At 38.8% G+C, this 7,500-nt stretch overlaps 1 protein-coding gene across 4 annotated transcripts in view; it reads left to right on the top strand.

Moving 5' to 3' along the window:
- LOC106553836 (uncharacterized) overlaps positions 1-7,500 on the top strand; it is a 14,532-nt gene that overhangs the window by 4,749 nt on the left and 2,283 nt on the right. For 3 of the 4 annotated variants that reach the window (XM_087711731.1, XM_087711732.1, XM_087711733.1), the window contains one exon: positions 5,430-5,581. The gene's annotated coding sequence lies outside the window, so the exon portion shown is untranslated. Of the gene's footprint in view, positions 1-5,429; positions 5,582-6,643; positions 6,722-7,500 lie in introns of those variants that run through there. The other variant, XM_087711734.1, reaches the window with a different exon arrangement.

A 7,500-nucleotide genomic window follows, 5' to 3' on the forward strand; every position in this document is an offset into this window, starting at 1 on the left:
AGGTTGGGAGATTTTAAAAAAGTCTCCTTCAGTTTAGGATTGATTGACGTTTTATGGTTTTTATGGGCGTGTTCTGTTTTTTTGGGAACTGGGGTTTCATGCACAAAATGGGATTATATTTTGCAGGTGCTGTGAGCACCATTTCATCTGTTGATACCGTTGAAGCCCCCCCCCCCCCCCCCGTCAAATATTAAACCAAAAAGTGTGACTGTATGCACTCCTGGGACATGGATGTGGCTGAAATGTTTATTAGGTTGGTCTTTCACTTGTAATAAAGATTTTAAGCTTTAAAATAATCAAATTACATTTAATTTTTTGTTCTACTTAACTCTCGTTTCAGTATCATCTTTGGGCACATCTGTTACTACATTTTTTTGTATGCTTTAGGCACTGAAATGCTTGAAGTATCTCGAAACAATCTGGATCTTCGAGAGGACCATTTCATAAAGCAAACAGTTGCTACAGCATTTGATGTCGTTGGGGAACAAAATGGGTTATTAGCGCAGATCGAATGAAGTAGAATAATTTGGAAGAGTTTGTGGCTGATTGGTTAGTTCAATGCAAAGAGTATGTTTCGTCTGATCATTCTGTAAAGATTTTTTCCCCCCTTTTGGGTTGTGTCTCATACATATATCCAAAACCCCTGTAAGGTCCAAAACATAAAAACTGCACTTGAGTCACCAGAATGCCAAAATGAGACTCAAGAAGAGGCTTGGAATATAACAGCGTTTATTTTGTACAAAAAAGAGCTGGGTAGGCTTATTCCATATGTATATAGAAAAACAAAGACACAAAGAGAGAAGCAACACCTAGGTAAAGTTTGTCTACGAACTTATAAACTCATTTAGCCAATTGGAGACAAAAGTTAGTTACCCAATGTGGGCAGTGTCTTGTCCATGTCCCCCTTATCCATGGAGCATTCTTTGTCCAGGCTCGGTCCGTGCTTTAGTATCTTACAGAGTATCCCTTGTGCTTCTAGACAGCCCCTTTTCTGGCCCTGTTTTATCTATGGAGCAGGATGTTCCAGTGTAACTACCGTATTTTTTTTGGAGTATAAGATGCTCCGGAGTATAAGATGCACCTAGATTTTGGGGAGGAAAACAAGGGAAAAATATCTGCCTCTGTCTCTCAGCAATTTGCCTCCTTGCAACAAACAGAACAGACAATATACACTGTAGTGTTATGTTTCAAACTATACTTGTACAAATGCTGTTAAAATTGATGCACTTTTTGGAAGTATAGTTATTCTCTGCTATTTAAAAGAATAGCACTTTTTAAAACTAGTACTGGGCCTCTTCAGATCAAGCATTTATTTTAAAAAGCTTCTTCATTTTGTAAAGTTGTCTAGAATAATAATAAAGCAGTCTTTTAAAAATAAGTCTAATCACTTGAACATTCTATAGGCATTTATAGTTGTGGACTTACCTCCTTGCAGCAAACAGCCTGATTAGCACAAGAAAATAAAAATCTGCCTCCCTGAGCAAACAGCATTTCACTTTCAATTTCTCCCGACCATCAGCTGTTACAGGCTGCAGGGAGTACTATAGCTTATTGAAGCCTCCAGCCCCGTTTGCTGCAAAGAGGAAAATTGCTGGGAGGCAGAGGCCAAAGGGTTTGGGTGGGTGGGGCTACATTCAGTGTATAAGATGCACCCAAATTTTCACCGTCTTTTAGGGGGGGAAAGGTCCTTATACTCTGAAAAATACAGTATTTTGTTCCATATCCAAGGATGTGCCTAGCTTTGAAGCAAATAACAGAGTGAGAAACCAGATAGCAAAGAAAAGATACAATTCTTAGTGAGGTTTATAGAATTAGAAGGTAAAGGTTCCCCTCGCACGTATGTGTTAGTCGTTCCCGGCTCTAGGGGGCGGTGCTCATTTCCGTTTCAAAGCCGAAGAGCCAGTGGTTTCCGAAGACGTCTCTGTGGCCATGTGGCTGGCATGACTAAATGCCGAAGGCGAACTGCCGACCTTTCTGATTGACAAGCTCAATGCCTTAGCCACTGAGCCACTGCCTCCTTGTGTTACAGAATTAACTCCCAACAAATAATTCCTACCCATAGCAAAATAGCACAAGCAATTTTTAACAGAAGCAAATAGCAAAGGTTAGATTGAATAATGTCAATCTGCCCTTTCACACCACATGGAAGAAAGAGAAGTAATGGGTGTGCATGTAAGGAGAGGAATAAGAATTTCTACCCTGCTTAAGCATTAATTGTGGAGCAGAAATAAAGGAATAATAATTGAATTCCATTACACAAACATTCAAAATAGACACAATGAAATAAGTGGTGGGATTCATTTTTTTTACTACTGGTTCTGTGGACATGGCTTGGTGGGTATGGCAGGGGAAGGATACTGTAAAATCTGCATTCCCTCCCAATCAACTGGGACTGAGGAGGCAGAGAATAGATTGGAGGCGGGCCGAGTCAGAGGTGGCATTTACCAGTTCTCCGAACTAGTAAAAATTTCTGCTACCGGTTCTCCAGAACTGGTCAGAACCTGCTGAATACCACCTCTGAATGAAACTGATAGAAAGGGAAAAGTGAAATTCCCAACAAATAACTCCTTTACAGTGGAACAAATGGATTAATTAGACTCGATAGAATCTACACATCAATCTATCAATCTGTCTGTGTGTGTCTCTCTGTGTCTCTGTGTCTCTCTCTGTCTGTGTCTGTCTCTCTCTGTCTGTCTGTCTGTCTGTCTGTCTCTCTCTCTCTCTCTCTCTCTCACACACACACACACACACACACACACACACACACACACACACATACACACACGATGTTGGACTAGATCTTGAAAGCGCCAGCCACAGGAACAGATGAGTGGGTAGATTTTGTGGGGAATAAGAAGAGCCAGTTTGTTGTGTTTGAAGCTTAAGGCTACAGACTGGGAAGTGCACAGTTCCAGTCCTGCCATAGGCACGAAACCATCTCGGCTTCCCTGGCCAATCTTTCTATCAGACCTAGGAAGCAGGAAAGGTGAAAACCACTTTGGCAAATCCTTGCCAAGGAAACTGCAGAGAAAGCATTCCAGCCAGTTGCCAGGTGTCAAGTCAGACCTGAAATATGACCTAAAAGAAACATTGGCTGTAAGGGTCAAGGACGGGGAATGAGAGCCTAAAAATGTTCTAATTCAATGTCAGGTTAGGCATGAAGGTAGAAAATCCTGCAAAAGACAGAAGCCTGTAAGTCAATAAAAGAGAATATTTGTAGCTCAGAGTTGAAATGGAGGGTTCCTTGGTGCTCTCAGAACTTGCTTGTTTTCTTTTTGATCACCACGATGTAAAAAAACGTTGAGAGTCTAGGAAGAGTGCAGGGAAGAGCAACCAAGATTATTTACTACTAAATGAAATGCCAGTATGTGGTTATGTATTAAATCTTGGTATATTTTATGATGAAGGACATTTAAACAATTATAGTCAAATGAAAATGGAGGTATAAGGGTAACATGTATAAATATCTGAGTTAAAATACTATGGCAGAAGATACAAGATTGTTTTGTTATTGGAAAGATGCAGACTGATAGATGGAAGAATGTAACTTAAAACTAGTTAAACTTAAGTGAAATTTAGTGATAATAGATATAATTAAATAAATTATTGATAATGATAATGTTGACAATGTGTAGTGTTATGATAAGTAATAATCATGAATAGTGAATGGTACTCATGAAAGGAAGATTAGAAATCCTTTTGGATTATATATAAAAGTTAATAAAAAAGAATTAAGTTAGATACAGTTAAGTTTTGATTATTAGGGGTAAAATGTTATGATACGGGATATAGTCAAATAAAAGAGGGATAATGATGACTATATATATATACACACATATACATACATCATATATGTATGTATGTATGTACGTATAATATATGTATGTATGTATGTATATATGTATATGTATCATATAAGGAAACTAAATGAAAATTGCCAACAGCGATTTGGAAAGGAGGATTAGAAAAGTCTATTCTTAAATATTATGGATGTTTAGCTAGAATAGGACATAAGGATTCAGTGTTATTGGAGGATTTTAGAAATATTAAATGAAATGCCAGTATGTGGTTATGTATTAAATTTGGATATATTTTATGATGGACGTTTAAATAATTATAGTCAAATAAAAATGGAGGTATAAGGGTAATGTATAAATATTTGAGTCAAAATACTTGAATTAATATGAATTATGCTTGATGACTGTGGAAGAGATGCACGAAAACCTTTTGTAACCAACTGATACACTTTCTACAGTATGTAAAGAAGGAAGATTTTATGTGTTGTGTTGTGTTTTGAAATTTAAAAAAGTAAATTAAAAAAAAGATTATTAGGGGATTGGAGGCTAAAACATATGAAGAATGGTTGCAGGAACTGGGTATGTCTCATTTAATGAAAAGAAGGATTAGGGGGGACGGGGACATGATAGCAGTCTTCCAATATCTCCGGGGATGCCACAAAGAAGAGGGAGTCAAGCTATTCTCCAAAGCACCTGAGGGCAGGAAAAGAAGCAAAGGAGAGAAGCAACTTAGAACTAAGGAGACATTTATTGACAGTTAGAACAATTACCGTAATCAATGGACCAACTTGCCACCAGAAGTTGTGAATGCTCCAACACTGGAAGGTTTTAAGGAGAGATTGGATAACCATTTGTCTGAAGTGGTGTAGGGTTTCCTGCCTAAGCATGGGGTTGGACTAGAAGATCTTCAAAGTCCCTTCTAACTCTGTTATTCTATTATTGCAGACGTTTCATTACCCAAATTAGGAAGCATTGATGATGTCATCTAGATCGTAATGAAACGTCTGCGAGAAAAAAAAGAAAGCTCAGAGAACCAAGGCCTGTAATTCGGCCTTATATCGCTAGATGGCGCACTCTATTAAATGAGTAACACCCAGCGACTAGAAAGCGGGTCAATACAGTAGAGCGGCATCGATGGTGGCTGAGTACAGACATCCAACGAGAGGGGGAGCGACGGAGCCTAAAGGTATTGAAACAATAGAGTACTAGATTTCTAGAGAGGATGTGAAACAAAGGAGAATAGAGAAAGTGCCTCTTCCGGCTGACCCGTGGGAGGACGGAGGCTCTTCCCAGGACTTCATCAGCTGGAAGGTGAGTGGAAGGCAGGTCGGAGGAGAAGCCGGGAGCAAGCAGGCTGCTTGGTTTCCTCCACGATGCAGAAGCAGAGAAGAATCCAGGCTGAAACATGTCAGGTGCTGCTGCTGCTGCTGCTGCTGCTGCATGATCCTTCCCTCCCCAAATGTGGTGCTGGTCGCTTTAAAAGTGGTGACTGCAAACGTTCTGCTGGTTGGGAGATTTTAAAAAGTCTCCTTCAGTTTAGGATTGATTGACGCTTTGTGATTTTTATGGACGTGTTAGTTTTTTTTTAGGAACTCTGGGGTTTCATTCACAAAATGGGATTATATCTTGCAGATGATTTGTGCACCATTTTCTCTGTTGATGCCTCTCCTCCGTTGAAGACCCCGCCCCACCTGTCAAATATTAAACCAAAAAGTGTGACTGTATGCACTCCTGGGACATTGATGTATCTGAAATACACCTGGGCTTTTAACATACTTAAATTGGTAGGTGTCTCTGTGCGCATATTTATATAATGTATCCTCAGTATTTCCTGCTACATTTGAAAATAACATCTTTTTTTTAAAATAAAGTTTTTTATTTTTTGTTCTCTATTTATACATTCACATAATTACCGTACTATCCTTTTTTTTTTACATTCATAATTCTAATACATTTGTCATTCCATTTATAGAATTGTATTATTCCATTCCGGTTGTTTTGTTTACCATCCCTCGCCTATTTTGACATCACCTTCTTCTCCTTTCCTTTTCTCTTCCCTTACCTCTTCCCTCCTCCTCTTCCCCTTCCTACCCTCTCTCCTTCTCTCTCCCATCTTCCTCTCCTCCTCTCTATCTTCCTTCCCTCCTCTTCCTCTCCTCTCCTCTCTTTCTCTCCCTCTCTCCCTTCTCTACTTTCCTCCTCTCCTTTCCCTTCCTTCTTCCCTTACCTCTCCCCTCCTCCTCTTCCCCTTCCTACCCTTTTTCATTCTCTCTTCCATCTTCTTCTCCTCCTCTCTATCTTCCTTCCCTCCTCTTCCTCTCCTCTCCTCTCTTTCTCTCCCTCTCTCCCTTCTCTACTTTCCTCCTCTCCTTTCCCTTCCTTCTTCCCTTACCTCTCCCCTCCTCCTCTTCCCCTTCCTACCCTCTTTCATTCTCTCTTCCATCTTCCTCTCCTCCTCTCTATCTTCCTTCCCTCCTCTCCTCTCCTCTTTCTTTCTCTCCCTCTCTCCCTTCTCTACTTTCTTCTTTCCTCCTCTCCTTTCCTTCTTCCCTTACCTCTCCCCTACTTCTCTCTACCTCTTACTCTCTATCCTTCTCCCTTCCATATTCCTCTCCTCACCTTCTCTCTTCCTTCCCTCCTTTTCCTCTCATTTCCTCATTTCCTCTCTTTCTTTCTTTTTCTATTGCTGCAGGTGTCTCTTCCAGCTCTTAATTTCTATTTTCTTGAGGTGGTATTTCCGCAAACCCAAAAATCTTTGTATATAATTTCTTGTTTTAAAAAAATAAAATAAAATAAATGTTTTTCTCTTTTGGTTGAACAAAGACAGACAACACATAACACATAGAACCTTCTTCAATCACGTACAGCATGTCGTTTGGTTGTAAAGTTTTTGTGCATCACTTCCATAGTCCTCACTTTCAAATGTATGGAAGATCACAAATTATCAACTCATTTTAACCAAATTCACATATCATCAATCCAGTATATTCTATAAAAATTATTATAATTATTAAACATTCATTTGACTATAAATTGCTTTTACATCCTTTTGTATGAAATATCCTAAATTTATGGTAAAACTATATAATAGCATTCTATTAAATCCTCCTAAAATCATCCAATAACATTTCATCTTTCTAACATATTCTAAATAAAAATTGATTATATTTATTATTATCATTATTACTCATATATATGACTATATATAATATTCTAAATTTAACTAAGTTTGACTTAAGGCTCTCTCAGTATAGCTGTATCTCTACTTCGCTGCTCTATCTTTTGGATGACAAAGCTGTTAGCTAGATTGGTCAGGAACCTCTTCAACCTCCCATCTGATACAGAGCCTGTCTCACAATTGATATCAGGGCAATTAAAGTCCTCTATTACTGCTGTGGTGTGTTTCCAACATACTTTTGTTAATGATAGTTACCATAGCAGAAAAAAACCCAGGGCTGAAACATGTCAACTGCTGCTGCATTTTCCTTTCCTCTGGAGATTTTGTTTGAGTGGTGCTGGGTTTTTTAAAAAGTGTTGCCTGTAATTTCTTTGCTGGTTGGGAGATTTAAAAGTCTCCTTCAATTCAGAATCAATTCTGATTTTTTGAGATGTGCTGTTTTCTTGAAAACTAGGAGTTTATATATCTGGCATATGCTTTGAGCACTAGTTCATCAGTTGAAGCACATCTTCTGCTAAAGCCCTT

Source organism: Thamnophis sirtalis, unplaced genomic scaffold (genome assembly GCF_051295495.1).
Source record: "Thamnophis sirtalis isolate CommonGarterSnake01/CBP01778 unplaced genomic scaffold, rThaSir2_p1.2 scaffold_3, whole genome shotgun sequence".
Taxonomy (NCBI): Eukaryota; Metazoa; Chordata; class Lepidosauria; order Squamata; family Natricidae; genus Thamnophis; species Thamnophis sirtalis.